General features: G+C 44.9%; 1 protein-coding gene across 1 annotated transcript in view; it reads right to left on the bottom strand.

The window, feature by feature from the left end:
• RPL27 (ribosomal protein L27) overlaps positions 1–16590 on the bottom strand; it is a 62154-nt gene extending 45564 nt beyond the window's left edge. The window contains exon 1 of the mRNA XM_082706308.1: positions 16571–16590. The gene's annotated coding sequence lies outside the window, so the exon portion shown is untranslated. The remainder of the gene's footprint in view (positions 1–16570) is intronic.
• Between the last annotated feature and the right edge of the window lie 614 nt (positions 16591–17204).

Raw genomic sequence — 17204 nt, 5'->3', positions numbered from 1 at the left:
CTTGATCTGGACTCAGGCCATGATCTCAGGGTCCTGGCATTGGGCGCCATGCTGAGTCTGCTGGAATTCTCCTCCTCTGCCTCTGGCCCTCTCCGCACCCCCAAATAAATGAATATTTTTAAAAGATTTTATTTATTGATTTGTCAGAAAGAGAGAGCACAAGTGAACACAAGCGGCGTGGGGTACAGAGGCAGAGGGAGAAGCAGGTTCCCCACTGAGCAAGGAGGCCCACCTGGGGCTCCATCCCAGAACCCTGGGATCATGACCTGAGCAAAAGGCAGATGTTTAACCGACTGAGCCAACCAGGTGCCCCCCCAAAATAGGTTTTTGGTTATCCAGTGAGAGATGATAAGTCTTCTGATTTTTTTTTTTTTTAAGATTTTATTTATTGGGGCACCTGGGTGGCTCAGTGGGTTAAGCCTCTGCCTTCAACTCAGGTCATGATCCCAGAGTCCTGGGATCAGGTCCCACATCTGGCTCTCTGCTCAGTGGGGAGCCTGTTTCCCTCTCTCTCTCTGCCTTCCTCTGCCTACTTGTGATCTCTGTTTGTCAAATAAATAAATAAAATCTTTTAAAAAATAAATAAATAAAAGGTTTTATTTATTTATTTGACAGAGAGATCACAAGCAGGCAGAGAGGCAGGGGGAAGCAGGCTCCCTGCTGAGCAGAGAGCCAGACGAGGGGCTTGATCCCAGGACCCTGAGACCATGACCCGAACCGAAGGCAGAGGCCCAACCCACTGAGCCAGCGCCAGGTGCCCCAGGTCTTCTGATTGTTATGGGACAGTTGGCTAAGTTTGCCAGGAACAAATGTTTCTCATTAAGAAACATTAGTTAATAATATTAATAAAAACCCAATGCATAAAAAACAAAAAAGAAAAAGGTAGGGAAGGCCTGAGACCCTCAGACATCATGGTTTTTGTTTTTGTTTTTTAAGATTTTATTTGTTTATTTGACAGACAAAGATCATAAGCAGGCAGAGAAAGAGAGAGAGAGAGAGGAGGAAGCAGGCTCCCTGCTGAGCAGAGGGCCCGATGTGGGGCTCAATCCCAGGACCCTGGGATCATGACCTGAGCTGAAGGCAGAGGCTTTAATCCACTGAGCCACCCAGGTGCCCCAGACCTCATTGTTTTTATCCTTCCATTTTGACTGTAAAGATGACATTTTCTCATAAATACATGTATTTTTTTTTTTTCAGATTTTATTTTTAAGTAATCTCTATGCTGAAGGTGGGCCTGGAACTCACTACCTGAGATCAAGAGTCCCATGCTCCTGGGGTGCCTGGGTGGCTCAGTGGGTTACAGCCTCTGCCTTCGGCTCAGGTCATGGTCCCGGGGTCCTGGGATCGAGCCCCGCATTGGGCTCTCTGCTCAGCGGGGAGCCTGCTTCCCCCTCTCTCTCTGCCTGCCTCTCTGCCTACTTGTGATTTCTGTCTGTCAAATAAATAAATAAAATCTTTAAAAAAAAAAAAAAGAGTCCCATGCTCCACCCACCGAGCCAGCCGACCCCACATAAATACAGACTTTTAAATCGGGATTATACCATCGTCAGTAAGTTTTCATTACAACTCTTTTTTTAAATTTTATTTTAATTTTTAAGATTTTATTTATTTATTTGAGAGAGAGAATGCAAGAGAGACAGAGCATGAGCATAAGCAGGGGGTAGGAGCAGAGGGCCAGGGAGAAGCAGACTCCCTGCTGAGCAGGGAGCTCGATGCGGGACTTGATCTAAGGACCCTGAGAACATGACCTGAGCTGAAGGCATAGACTTTAACCCACTGAGCCACCCAGGAGCCCCATTTCTTCATTTCTTTTTCAACATTTTAGAGAAACCCTAAGAAATCTCCGATGACACATTTGCCCAAGGCTCAGCAGCTCTCTCGGGTTCATGTGGATTTCTCTTTGTTACAGTCCACACATCTTATTGCAAAATGTTGGCAGGAGTTACTTCTAGGTGATGAGATTGGAGTGCTTTTCATTTTCGTCTTTATGCTTTTCAGTGGTTCCCAGCACTTCTGAAAGGAAACGGTCTTCTTCATCATTTCTTTGTGGGATGCTTTTCAAATGAGAAACAGCAAGAACGACACTTTTAAAGAATTAAATGAAAATATCCCATGAGAATCAGTGTCAGCTTCCCAAAGGACAAGCTGGCAAAACAGTAACACCAAAAACCAAATATTCCCAGAGACTCTCAGTTAGGATTTTACTCCAGAAGGAGTCATTGTGTTAAAAAGATGTCTGGCTCTCAGGAGGCCTCTGGGAGCAAAACAATGGGCATAAAGATGCCCGCTCGGGTTGTGTGTGTGTGTGTGTGTGTTGGTTTGAGTTTCCTAATAAACATCAGGGGCGGAGGGGCGACAGGTTTGTCAACGGCAGCAAGGAGACCAACCCAACAGACTTCAGGGTCAACAAAGGGTTGGCATGATGATGGCCAGCAAGGAGGAAGAGGAATACAAAACTGAAGGAAATCTGATGGCATTATTGGTGAAGGAATAAAAAACTGGAAGCAGATATATTGTAGAGAAGGTCTAAGTTAAAAAATGTTTATATTGGGGGAAAAAAAAAGAAGTAAATTTGATTGGTCTGAGCTCATGATCTCTAACAATAATGTTTTTCTTTTCGGACCCTGACTGGAACCCAACCACAGTAGGACTTGGGGTAGCTGCTGTCCCCATCCCCCAACCCCCCCACCCCCCGCCATCGCCCCGACTTACTGGAGGACGATTCTGCATCCTGGGGCAAGGCAACTTTAGAATTGCCTAGGAAACAAGGATTTCAGACAGTAGTGGTAGAAGAATAAGGAAGCCACTGACCAAACTGTAACAATTTTGACGTTAAAAAGGGAAAAGTAATTATGATGAACTAAAATAAGTTAAGCAGGGCGCCTGGGTGGCTCAGTCGGTTAAACGGCTGCCTTCGGCTCAGGTCATGATCCCAGGGTCTTGGGATGGAGCCCCACATCAGGCTCCTTGCTCAATGGGGAACCTGCTTTTCCCTCTCCTTCTGTCTGTCCAATCCCCCTGCTTGTGCACATTTCTCTCTCTGTTAAATAAAAAAAACCTTTAAATGTTAATAAAATAAAATATAGGAAGTTAAGCATGTGAAGACCCCAAAACAAAAAAGCTAATATATGGTTTATGATAATAAATCATGTTAATTTTTAATTGTTAATTTTTTAAAAAGATTTTATTTATTTATTTGACAGACAGAGATCACAAGTAGGCAGAGAGGCAGGCTGAGAGAGAGAGGGAAGCAGGCTTCCAGGACCTTGAGATCATGACCTGAGCTGAAGGCAGCGGCTTAACCCACTGAGCCACCCAGGTGCCCTAATTGTTAATTTTTTAAAAAGATTTTATTTATTTATTTGAGATGGAGTGAGAGAGGGAGCACACAAACAGCTGAGGGGCAGAGAGAGAGGGAAAGAGATGAAGAATCCCAGCTCTCTAGAGCCACAGGTCATCATAATGAGATATGATAAGCTTTTATTAACACTTAAAATTTTTAAATTTTTTTAAAAATTTAATTTAATTTTTTAATATTTACAATTATTTTTAATAATTGTAACAGACCTGGCCAATACTGCATATTCGAATAATGAGACAGTGGGATTTGGCGAGTTAAGCAAGAGGAGTAGAAAACACTATTCTTGTGAGCGACACCAATTTCCAAGGGATGGGTTTTTAAGATCTTATTGTTGTATCTAGTCAAGTTTAAATGGAAAACAGAGGCTTAGGTTGGAAAGTGCGACTGGGTTCCATACGCCCGTCCTAAATCTGGCAGTTCGCAATGCAGACACAGAACCTTGGCTTCTCAGAGATATTATTATGTTTCCTCTTGGTTCTGAAGATTACTGTAACTCTACAAAGATAGAGGAGTGAAAAAAAAATTGCTCCAAACCTAGGAGAGTGTCAACCCTGGAAAGGGAAGGCAGGAAAGACAAGTGTATTTAGCAATGGTGCTGATGAAACTTGACGTCACCGTATTAATATTAATTGTGTAAAGACAAGTTCTGTTATCATTGTGGTGGTGTGTGTGTGTCTTCTCTGCGTTCATGATGTCCAAAGCATCATAAAGGTGACAGGGCACCTGCAACGTCACCAGGGCTGAGGCGATGTGGTAAAAGTTGGTTGAGCCACCAGTAGGTCTGTGACCAGTGGTGAAAAGCAAAACATTCTCCATTGAAAGCCCATCGGGCTGAAGCAAGATTCGGTTCACACTCTCTCTCTTATCCTAGGACCTGGGAGGGTGAGTCTCTATCTTGCAAAACAGCCCCAAGCCTTAGTCATGACTTCCTAGAATGAGTGGCTGATAGAGTTGGTCCCCCACCTCCTGGGGAGTCAACTTCTCCTGGGAAGAGGCCAGCGTTTCTGTTCTGCATAAGCCTGCCTTATCCTTTGGGTTTTCAACCTCTTTTTAATTTTCAGCTGGGAGTGCCTCAGAATGTCTTTTTATTGAGTCATGTGTGGGGCGCTAAGCTCTGCGCATCTATAATTTGTTAGCTGGTTTTCCAACTCTTCAGCAAATAGCTGTATATTGTCTTTATTATTCAACAAAGACACACTGAGGCTTCCTTCTGGCTCCCCTGAGGTCACTCACAAGGGTGATCAAAGCAGGGGTGGTGTGGCCTTCGTGGGGCTTTGAGTGTCGTGGGGAAGACAGACCTGACTCAGAGAATCACAGACTGACACATTGGGCAGGAGGGGGAAGGGGGAGTTGCATAGGGGCCCGGCCAGGCTCTGGATCTGGGCTTGGGGTAGGCGGGCAAGGTGGTTTCCTTGAGGAAGTGATTTGGACCGGAGAGGGACCTGGATGTGAAGTGGGGACAGAGTTCTGAGAAGAGGTCGGGGCAAAAGCCAGGAGGAGGCTGGGGTAAGCTGTCTACATGACTCGAGGTGAGGGAAACGCGGTAGGTGAGGCCCTGGACAAGCCGACTCATGGAGGTCCTATCAAGAATTTGTTTTCAGTAAGAGCTTTATTGAGATATAATTCACATGTCATAAAATTCATTCATTTAAAGTGTGTAATTTGTTGGATTTTTAGTATATCCACAGAGTAATCACTATGATCAATTTTATTTTATTTTTACTTAACATTTTTTTCAAAAGATTCTATTTATTTATTTGAAAAAGAGACATAGTGAGAGAGGGAGCACAAGCAGGGGGAGTGGGAGAGGGAGAAGCAGGCCTCCCGCCGAGCAGGGAGCCTGATGTGGGGCTCGAACCCAGGACCCTGGGATCATGACCTGAGCAGAAGGCAGATGCTTAATGATTGAGCCACCTAGGCGCCTCTATTTAAAAGGTTTTTAAAGATTTATTTATTGGAGCGCCTGGGTGGCTTAGTGGGTTAAGCATTGGCCTTTGGCTCAGGTCATGGGCTTGGAGTCCCAAGATTGAGCCCCATGTGGGGCTCCCTGCTCAGTGGGGAGCCTGCTTCTCCCTCTCCCTCTGCTCCTCTCCCAGCTCATGCTCTCTCTCTCACTTGCTCTCTCTAATAAATAAGTAAAATCTTTTTAAAAAGAGATTTTATTTATTATTTTAGAGAGAGAGAGCAGGTGAGGGAAGGGGCAGATGGAGAGGGAGAGAGAGAATCCCAAGCAGGCTCCACACCCAACGCAGAGCAGAACGCGAGACTCGAGCTCTTCACCCTGAGATCATTAACCTGAGCCAAAGTCAAGAGTCAGGTGCTGGGACGCCTGGGTGGCTCAGTTGGTTAAGCAGCTGCCTTCGGCTCAGGTCATGATCCCAGCGTCCTGGGATCGAGTCCCACATCGGGCTCCTTGCTCCGTGGGGAGCCTGCTTCTCCCTCTGACTCTGCCTTCCACTCTGTCTGCCTGTGCTCGCTCTCTCTCATAAATAAATAAAATCTTAAAAAAAAAAGAGTCAGGTGCTTAATCAACTAAAGTCACTCAGACGCCCCACTAAGATCGATTTTTGAACATTTTTATCGCTTCCCCATAGAAATCCTTTACCCTTTAGTAATTATCCCCATTCCCCAGTATTAGGGTTCTGGACCCAATTTCAGTATGTGGAGAGGGTTGTCTGCCTACACATCCAATAAGCAATTCTCAGGATACAAGTTGGGTGTCCTACAATTCAAGTCGATTCTGACACTATCTTACCTGGAGATGGTGTCAGATCCCACAGCCTGAGGGTTCAGTCCTACAAGACATCCCCACCCCCATCCTCCCGATGCCATTGGTAAGCTCAGGTCGTCCCCTGTGCTTCTGACAGACTGACAATAGATCCACAGATCAGGGGTTCCTATGACCCTCTCCTTGGGTCGGATTAATCTGCTAGCGTGGCTCACAGAACTCAGAGAAATATTTTACCTGCCAAATTACTTGTTTATTATTTTATTATAAAAAGATAGAACTCAGGAGTAGCCAGATGGAAGAGAGATACAGGGCACGGTATGGGGGAAAGGTGGGAGCTTCCATGCCCTCTTGGGGTGCACCAGTCTCCCCACATTTCCACGTGTTCGCCAGCCGAGGGGGTCCCTGAACCCCGTCCCTTTGGGGTTTTATGGAGAATTCATCGCATAGGCATGATTTGTGAAATCATTGGCCATTGGCGGCTGATTCAACCTCCAGTCCCTGCCCCCGACGCACCTCCAAGGTCACAGCAGGAGGATGGTTAAGTTCCAACTCATGATAATCACATGGCCGGTTCCCCCAGCAGGCTCCCCTTAGGTGCTTTCCAGAAGTCACCTCAGTAACATGAACTCAGGTGTGGTTCAATGTCTTATGAACATCAAGACAGTTTTATCACTCTTATCGCCTAGAAATTCCAAGGGTTTTAGGAGCTCTGTGCCAGAAACAGGGGACAAAGACCGTATATATTATTATACCACGCTGGGCTTGTATGTCTTGCATTTGAGGCACCTGGGAGAAATCCAGAGACTCCCACCTCTCTAAGCAAAATGAGTAGTTGAATGCACAGTGCTAGAAAACAGTAGACGTTGGTTGGGATGGGGGCAATTGACATGACAGTCCCTGGGGTTTAGGCAGAGGACCCTGCAGGAAGCAGAGGGCATGCCCCAGCTGGATACTTTGTGGAGAGTGTCAGAAGGATGTTGTTAATAAAAGTGTAGCTAGGGTTGCCGGAAATCAATTAAAACGGCATCCGCTGTCACAGCTCAGTGGCCCCGTAGGAATAAATATCCCGGACTCTTTCCCCATCTTGTCCCTTGTTTGTAGCTCTCCTCTGCAAAACCCCAATGCAAGCCCAGGGACAGGAGCCTGATGCATTCCATCCAGCCCCGAGCGGGAGCCAAAAGGGCCAGACAGAAGATACACAGCGCAGACAGTAGTTTTAACCTTGGATGGGTTGGGAGGGAAATGAGGCTTGAGCCAGAGCCTGAGTCCTGGAGAAATGGAAAGCCAGGGTGAAGGAGGACTGAGCAAGCTGGCAGAGGAGACGGGAGGAGTGGCTAGAGGGAGCAGAAGCACCAAGAATATCCTGGAAGCCCAGTTAAGTAAGGCCAAGACTCCATTGTCAGTGTTTATGGAAATAATTACCCTCACAGAAGCGTACTTTTCTCACTGTTATCTGTTTTTATCTGCTCGCACCCAGAAGCAGGGGGAACAGAACTGCCTTTTGGGTTTCTTCCTCCACCACAACCAACCCCATCTAAGGCAAGCATCCCCACTATCTCACAAGTGCTGGTGTTCTTGCTGGCCCCACAGATGGGCCTCCCCTGGGGCACTCCCAGCCGTATCACCTGGTGCCTGTGAGCATGGGTTCCAGACAGAAACAGATCACCTGCCTCAGAATTCTGGCTAGCTGTGCAACCTTGGGCAAATAACTTAACGTCTCTGTTTACCCATCTGGAAAATGAGAATGGTGATAGTTGTGAGGATTAACTCAGGCGTCCCAGGTGAAGTACCTGGGAGATGTTAATTGCTCAAAAGTGCTAGTTGCTTTAACTCCAACAATGCCTAAGGTATAGTAGATGCTCAATAAATACGAGCTAAATGAATAAATTATTTAGCTGGCAAATCATTAAATTGAAAGAGGGACCCTGTCTACCTAGGTTATAATTATAAGACATTTTATGAAAAAATAATTTAAAACCGTTAGGGTTTTAAAATTTCTATTATAGTAATAAAATAATGATATTAATTTTAAACTAATCTGAGTGTTACGCTAATTAAATGAGCAACCTGTTGGCTTTCAGAGAAGGAAGGAAGCGCATAGATTCGTACCAAGACACTTAAAAGGTTGACAGGAAACTGAGGTTCAGTGATGTCAAGGAGTCAAGAGTGTTCTGGAAAGTTCCCCAGCAGAGATGGGTGTACAGCTGGGCAGGGTGACAAGGATTAATCAGGGCAAATGGGCTTCAGTGAGCAAGGAAAGGCTATATAACCTGCAGTGCATGGTAATGAAACAGAAAATCTTTAGTTTATTGTTAATTATTTGTTTTTCTTTTTAAAAAATTTTTGTTTATTTATTTTTTTTAGAGAAAGAGAGCAGGTGTGCAGTCGGGTAAAGAATCCTAAGCAGGCAACCCCTTCACACAACCCCATACTCAGTGTGAAGCCTGATGCGGGGCTCACTCCTTCGACCCTGAGATCATGACCTGAGCCCAAATCAAGAACTGGACGCTCACCCGACGGCACCACCCAGGTGCCCCTAGTTATTTGTTTTTCTTAAGCTGAGGTTCTTTGGGATTAAAGAAAATAACACATTACTGTTATGTAAGAGAATGTTCGTGTTCTTAGGAAACACATGAAGCATTGTGATGTTGACAAATTATCCTTAAATGACTGATCAAAAATATGTATGGAGGGCACGCCTGGGTGGCTCAGTTGTTAAGCGTCTGCCTTCTGCTCAGCGCATGATCCCAGGGTCTGGGGATGGAGCCCTGCATCTGGCTCCCTGCTCAGCAGGGAGCCTGCTTCTCCCTCTGCCACTCCCCCTGCTTGTGTTCCTTCTCTTGCTGTGTCTCTCTGTCAAATAAATAAATAAATAAATAATTTTAAAAATTTTTATTTGACACAGAAAAAGAGATCACAAGTAGGCAGAGAGGCAGGCGGGGAGGGGGGGAGCAGGCTCCCTGCCAAGCAGAGAGCCTGGTGTGGGGTTCGATTCCAGGACCCTGAGGCTTAACCCACTGAGCCACCCAGGCGCCCCAAATAAATAAATAAGTCTTTTAAAAAATGTGCATTATAGTATACGGTGTACAGTACATGTATAGTACATGTACTATATATATAGTGAGAGACATAAGGCAAATATGGAAAAATGTGAATAGTTGGTGATTCAGAGGAAGGCTCTATAAAGGTTCATTGCACTTCCTTTTTTATTTGACGTTTTTTCAAAATACAGAGTAAGGAAAAAGGTAACACATGCTTAGAACAGTTAAGAGGGGGCACCCAAGTGGCTCGGATGGTCAAGCATGATGCTGGGGTCCTGAGATCGAGTCCCGCATTGGGCTCCCTGCTCATCAGGGACTTGCCTCTTCCTCTCCCTCTGCCTCTTCCCCCCACTCATGCTCTCTCTCTCTCTCCCTCTCAAATGAACAAATAACATATTTAAAAAAGAAAAAGAGAACAATTAAAAAGAAATAGAAATGTAGAAAGAAGGAAAAAATTTCCAGGATTCCACCACCTAGAGATAGTCGATGTTGGTATTTTTGGTGTATTTCCATTCAGTCCTTCTTAGGCATTTAAAAATCATATTTGATCTTTAAATCATACATATATACAGGATATAGGTATATATCCTATATATCCATGTGTGTGTGTATGTGTGTATGTATGTATGTGTGTGTGTGTGTATATACATATATATATATAAACACGAGAGACACTTTTTAAAAAAGATTTTATTTATTTATTTGACAGAGATCACAAGTAGGCAGAGAGGCATGCACAGAGAGAGAGGAGGAAGCAGGCTCCCTACTGAGCAGAGAGCCTGACTCGGTGCTCGATCCCAGGACCCTGGGACCAACCATGACCTGAGCCAAAGGCAGAGGCTTTAACCCACTGAGCCACCCAGGCGCCTGAGAGACACATATAATTTAAATTTGAAGAAAACATGTTTGAGTAACATTGTTTCAGTTTAGATGAGTAGACAAGAAACAGAAATAATTTGAAATATTTAGAAGAGAGCCCACAATTGGATATTTTAGTGCATCATCGAACCATCCCTGAGCCCTTTTGCTCTTGCCGCACCAAAAGGCAGTACGGTGTCATGGTCAGAGCACAAGGCATGGTGGTCAGCTGTCTGGGTTTGAGTCTGGCTCTGACATTTACCAGCTCTGTGGCTTTGGCGAAGCTTCTTAGCTTTCTGATTCTGTTTTCTCATCTGCAAAGTGGGCATAAGAATTTGAGGGGATAAAATGGCTGATGTGGGTAAAGCCCTTAGAAAAGTGACGGGCACGTCGTACTTGGTGTGCGTTCATTGCCACCGTCATCATCACTATTATTAGCCTGAGGAACCAGATGGCAAGGATGACTCAGTAGGTTATTTTTGTTTTGGTTTGGTTTTGATTCTTAAACTGAGGTTCCCAAGGTCCTCAAGCATCACAGTTCTTGGATGTGACTTTCAGGGTGTAAATAATCTGAATCAGAACCAGCTTATTTTTTTCTGTGCTGCTGCTGCCGCCACCACAGAGACAGCCATGACAGCAGAGCGCGCCCCTTCTTTTTCTTTTCTTTTTTGAGAAAGTGAGAAAGAGAGAGGGAGCCAGCATGAGTGGGGAGCAGAAAGAGAGGGAGAGAACCTAAGCAGACTCCCCGCTGAGCCTGGAGCCCCACTCGGGGCTCGATCTCACGACCCCGAGACCACGACCTGAGCCAAAATCAGAGTCAGATGCTTCACTGACTGAGCCACCAGGATGCCCCTTCTTTTTATTTCCTACCTCTCTCCCCACCCTGCTCACCAAGATCTGACTTTAAATTCTCCCTGAAACCACTCCACCTCAGCTGTGAGCTGACAGTACTTCGAAGAAGCTTGGGTGTTGTTTTCTGTCCTGCCGGGAACACAGATATTTTTTACTGGGCCCTTGTGGTGGACATTTTACCAAGTTAACCTAAGAGAGATCCTCTCTGGCTCCAGCAAGATTGCTGCTGTCTTTGCTTTTGTTTGGTTTTGAAATTTTGTAACTCCTTCCCTCACTGAAGACTAATGAGAAGTTAAATTCAACCTACTCTTATTGTATATCGTGGGAAACCCAGTTAAACATTTCAAGTGCTCACATATACCGTAGTCTGTCTCAAGAATATTCTGGCACTGGGTAACAAGAGCTATGCAACTTTTCAAACCTTTGACCCAGTAATACCAGTTTTGGGAATATACCCCAAGGAAATAACCCAAAAGGGAAAAAATGTAATTTGTGCAAAGATGTCCATGCGTTGCTATTTATAACCCAAACTATCCAAATGCCAAATAAGGAAATGGTTCGGCAAACTATGGTATAGTGACATAAGGAAACACCAGTGACCGATTTTAAAAACAGGAATGCAGCCTTTGCTGGCTCTAGGGAACGTGTGGATTTAATTATTTTAAGTGACAAAGAACACCACATGGAAAGTTTACAACTCTGTAAAATGCTCCGTTGCACAAAAAAGTCTGGAAGTGAGTTTTGAGGAAGGAAAGATATAGTTTAGAGGTGAGTCTGGTAACTCTTCTGTAAAGTGGCGAGTGAATTACAGTATCGATTGCAGTACATTCTGGGGTCTGACCCTTTGGAGTCTGAAACAGTTATTTGAGCGTGTAAAGGAGACAGTTATAATACAAATCAAGCAATCGGTGTTGTTTTGCAGCAGGCAATCTTCATAGGTATGTGCCAAGGCATGGGAAAATGTGAACTCGGCATCAGAACTCTGCTCCACAGTCTGGAGACATCTGGGAAGGAGTGGAGGAGAGTGGCTGGTATGAAGGAGATGTGCCGGATACAAAAACCTGTTTGGAGTCTGTCCATTGTCCCCTGGCAGATCAGTCCTCAGAACGTGGGGAGGGCTCACCCATAAGCAGCCAAGTGGCAGGGACCTATTTTTTTCAGGAAGAGAGAGGAGGAAATTGGATTTCAGAAGCCAGAATAAATCAGAGCTGCCAATGGAACATCTACAAAAGAGGAACACCAATTCTCCAGTTCCTGTTACAGAGTCAGGTCGATAGTAGACTGGCACTTCTTTTTTTTTCAAAACTGGGAAGAGTTCAGAATCAGACACGGGGCAGTCATATCAGGAGGCTAAGAGGAGGGGCACGTGAGTGGCTCACTCAGGGAAACCTCGGATTTCCCTTCAAGTCATAATCTCAGGGTCTGGGATTGAGCCCCTCAACAGGCTCTGTTCTCAGCACAGTCTGCTTGTCCCTCCTGCCTCTCTCCCTGCTCTCTCTCTCTCTCAAATAAATAAATAAAATCTTAAAACAAAACCCTAAGAGGACATTAAATCAAGGAACTGTACAAAACAGGAAAGAAATGGATAAGTATTTGTGGCAAGTTCAGGGTTGTTTTTGTTTTTAATAATTTATTTTGGGTAGGAGTTAATATTTAACAACTGGAAAGCAAGGAAACATGTTCACTGAAATAGACTATTATTAAAGTTTACATATCATTTAAAATCAGTTTTTCGGGGCATCTGGGTGGCTCAGTGGGTTAAAGCCTCTGCCTTCGGCTCAGGTCATGATCCCAGGGTCCTAGGATGGAGCCCCGCAGCAGGCTTTCTGCTCAGCAGGGAATCTGCTTCCTGGCCTTTCTGCCTGCCTCTCTGCTGACTTGTGATCTCTGTCTGTCCAATAAATAAAGAAATCTAAAATATAATCAATTTTTCTAGCGGAGTCCTTTTTAAAGATTTTATTTATTTTAGAGACAGAGAGGTACAGGGGAAGGGGCAGAGAGGAAGGGAGACGGATAAGCAGATTCTGTGCCTAATGCGGAGCCCGACCTGGGCTCCATCCCAGGGCTCTGAGATCATGATCTAAGCTGAAACCAAGAAGTGGAGGTTTAACCAACTGAGCCACCCAGGTGCCCCTTCTAGTAGATTCTTAACATCATCAACAGAAGGCTGTTTGACCTGGGATTGATATTTTTCCTTTCTCAACCTTAATTTGGGCAGTGTGACACAATCCAATTAGAATGTTTTTCATTAGCAATTAACAAAAATTAAAACAGGTGTTTGTACCAATAGTAATGGACCCTGACTTTTGTAGCAATGAGATAACAAAGAAGTATGTATCTCTTCTGCTTTCTTTAAATAAATCGAGCCCAAGCTCGGAAGAATTAAGCCCAGTGTTATGCAGTGTGTCTTAACTACATTCTTTGTTTGTCCGTGTAAGAATGTGTTTTGTTTTACTCATCGCTCTCCCTGGCGATTTAACAACAATGTTAAATACATCCAGAGCCTTTCTGGGGGAGCATAATTTGTCTACTTTCACTGGCTCCCAGTGAGACCTAGCTCTCCTCACCCTAACTCTTTAGCTGAAACTCTCAATCCATCCATACCTTTATCCTGTATTTAATGATGGCCACATTTGTGGATACCCACAGCTCGTTCAGCTTCTGGGTGTCTACAAAAAGCCTGGAGGCAAGACTGGTTTTACTTACAGGCCCCCAGATGCAAGGACTCCAGTTACTTTAACAAGTCAGACTTTTGAGGGGGGGGGGAGATGTTAGAACTTAGCACGATAAATCTCCCACTTTCGACAGGACTGGAGGAGGGGCTCCTGGGCACAGAAGGACCCGTTTGCAAAGCAGTGTTCTGGCGCTGGGTTGAAAAACATTCATTGGAGAAAATTCTTCCAGGCAAGCTGTGATGGATTCTCCTTTCTCTTGGGTTTGTTTTGGGGATTCTCAGTGCTGGCACTATGAACGTTTAGAGAGGATAATTCTTTGCTGGGGGTGGAGGTGGGCTGGGGCGCTGTGCCTTCTAGAATGATTAGCCACCTGCCTGGGCTCTACCTACTTGATACGACTAGCAACATCTCCAGTTATGAGAACCAAAAAAATGTTTCCACACATGGCCAAGTATCATCTGGAAGGCAAAATCACGCCTGGTTGAGCACCTTCTGTTTATTAGATATTTTGTGTGGAAATAATGGTACTGGGGTAATAGCATGAGATTATCCCCTCTCAATGAAGACAATGAAACATTCCAACTTCGTCTTCTCTGCCCCTAGCTTCCCAGGAGGCTCAGCCCCAAATAAAAATTGAGGGCAGCTCTTCCCCTCATTGAACTCTTCTCCAGCACTTTCTTGTCTTTCATTAAATTATTTCCCCGATTCCTTTTCCTCAGAGATGGAGTCTTACAGAACTCCCAAATTAGTTTTGTAACTAATTGGAAATCAGATGAAAGAGTCCAAGGTGGGCAGAATCCTTTCCAGGTGTTTTTGTTTTCTTAAAATGGGTTGAGTTCAGCCCTCCCCCAATTTGCGACATTAACTCACCAGTCTGACAGTTATTATATGTGGGGTCATTTGCCCTGTGGAAGTTCTTAGAAGCATAGCATGTAGAAAAGGAGAGAGGGCATCGTTCTGGAGAGAACAGTTTGGTGACCACCGTGTCTGGTGAGCCTGCTGGCAAAGCTTGGAGAGGCAGATCAAAGATGGGCTGCTTGCATCAGCTTTGTCTGAATCAACTCTGATACCCGTCAGGAGCAAGACAGCCTCACCCTAAGCTCCCAAAACAAAGGAACCCTTTGGAGGTCTGGCTCAGGGTGTCCTTGGTGGTTTCACAGCACTCTGTAGGGAGAGATGCTGTTCCTGCCATTCCCTTGCAGTCATTGTCTGGGAGGGGTGGGGAGGGGGTGGGAAATGGACCCGGAAGGAGGGTCCTGGTCATCTAAAGACATAACCAAAATAAAGGAAATTGATTTATGTCCCTGGAGCTATCAAATCAATTCCGCTAAATTACCTCTCTCTCAAAAGGCTCATTTGCGTTCATCAGGAGGAAGGATCATGCAGGGGTTAGGGCAGCATTGCTGACCAGCTGAGGTCAAAGGAGGAGGTTAGGAGGGGAGACAGGAGAAAAGAGGGGCTTCTGGCGGTGTGCCCTGGTCAAGGAGTCCGAACCGTTCACCGTGGAGGAGAAGGAATTCAGTTTTCTTCCTTTGGCCTCTAGGTAGAAAGTAACACAGCTGACACATCACTCGGATTCCCAGTTCCTCGCTGGAGGAAATGAGGGGAGTTTAAGCAGCTTGTGGACTTGGAATTGAATTAGCTGACCTGAAGGAAATGACTGTTCAGTGTGAAACACTGAAGGTGAGACCGAGAAGAAATAAGTATTGAAGATGTGCTTCTTGGAAAACCACCTTCCTGCTTAAAAAACAACATCCCTCCCCCCCCCACACAAAAAAATCACCAAAAAATTAAAACTCCATAAAAACACCAAGTTGCTTCTTGTTTTTTTTTTTTTTTTTTTTTTAATTTTATTTATTTACTTGACAGAGATCACAGGTAGGCAGAGAGAGAGGGGGAAGCAGGCTCCCCACTGAGTAGAGAGCCTGACTCCGGGTTGGTCTTGATCCCAGGAGCCTGGGATCATGACCTGAGCCAAGGGCAGAGGCTTAACCCACTGAGCCACCCAGGCGCCCCCCCTGCTTCTTGTTTTAATTACACTTCTGCCCTGGAAAGATTTTTGAGAGCAAAGGCAGAGAGGAGCACATAACATAATTAAGAACAGGCCACCTTGATGGACTCCTGAGGGGCTTAAGGGGAGATCTCAGGTCCTGGCATCAAGACCAGCATTGGTGGGGGTGTGTGGGGGGGTCCTTGCTCAGTGGGGAGTCTGTTTCTCCGTATTCCTCTGCCTCTCCCCCCTGCTCATTCTCTCTCTCTCTCTTGCTCACTCTCTTAAATAAATAAAATCTTAAAAAAAAAAAACCCAAAACTTTAAAAACAACCTTTGAGCATGGTTCTTGTAGCTGCGGTTCTCATGGGGTTAACAACCCTGGTTCTGGTTCAAATACACTGGCTCTGTGTTCACTTCTGTTTCAACAGCTGCATGTTAACACTCAGGAGACAGGCAAAGGAGAGGCTGCTCTCTGCTAAGAACCAGGAGACCTGAGGACAGGTTACTTATATAACTTAGATGAGCTCTTTTACCTCTCCAGGCCTTAATTTCTGTATCTGTGAAATAAATTTTTGAATGGGACTAAGAGTGAGCAGCATTTTTTTTTTTTAAATAAGGGCCAGTTCAGAAAAAATAAAAATATTTATAGGCTTTTTTCTTTTTTATGATGAAGCAGCGACCCCGAGGCAGCTTTTTATTTTTCTTTCTTTATTATTTTTTATTGCAGAATAGCTGAGATACAATGTCGCATGAGTTCCAGGTGTACACATAGTGATTCAGTATCTCTATACATCGTGCTCTGGTTACTGCAAGTGTAGCCGCTGTCTGTCTCCATAAAACACTATTGTAACACCATGGACTGTATTCACTGCGCTGTACCTTTCATCCCAGGGACTTAGGAGTCCGTAACTGGAAGCCTGTGTCTCTTACTCCCCTTCACCCATTTTACCCATCCCTCCACCCCTCACCCCTCTGCCAACCACCAGTTTGTTCTCTATATTTATGGGTTTCTGGGTTTTTTTGTTTGTTCCAGAGGCAGCTTTTTAATCTTCATTCTACAGTTAGATTTTGGGTTTTGGGTCACCCATCACTGGCCTAGACAATTGCTAGTTTCTCTTCCAGATTAATTAGGTTCTTGGTTCTCTAATGGAAGCAACTTTGTTGGTTGCCGCTTCGTTCCATTTCTAGTTCATTTCTTTCTTTCTTTCTTTCTTTCTTTCTTTTAAGATTTTATATATTTGACAGAGAGAGACACAGCGAGAGAGGGAACACAAGCAGGGGGAGTAGGAGAGGGAGAAGCAGGCTTCCCACTGAGCAGGGATTCCCGATGGGAGACTTGATCCCAGGACCCTGGGATCATGACCCAAACCGAAGGCAGAGGCTTAACCCACTGAGCCACCCAAGCGCCCTAAGTACATTCTTTTCTTAACAACGTCATCTGAAGGCTATTTGACCGGTGTATTTTCCTTTCTCAAGAGGCTCTTAAAAAACCCTTGGGTACAAGTGATGTTGTCCTATTTTATTTAACACATACCAGCCTTAAATGTATCCGTCCTAGTTTGGCAATTACTATGGAATGAAATCAATACATATTGATAATTCAGCAGCTGAAGGAATGCTGTTCAGAAAACAGGTCAACAAATTTTGACAGGTTACAGCCAGTCAGTTGAAAAGGGCTGGAACTTCAAATATC

This window comes from Mustela nivalis, assembly GCF_964662115.1.
Source record: "Mustela nivalis genome assembly, chromosome: 17".
Classification (NCBI taxonomy): Eukaryota; Metazoa; Chordata; class Mammalia; order Carnivora; family Mustelidae; genus Mustela; species Mustela nivalis.
This window is presented reverse-complemented; position numbering and strand designations above follow the sequence as displayed.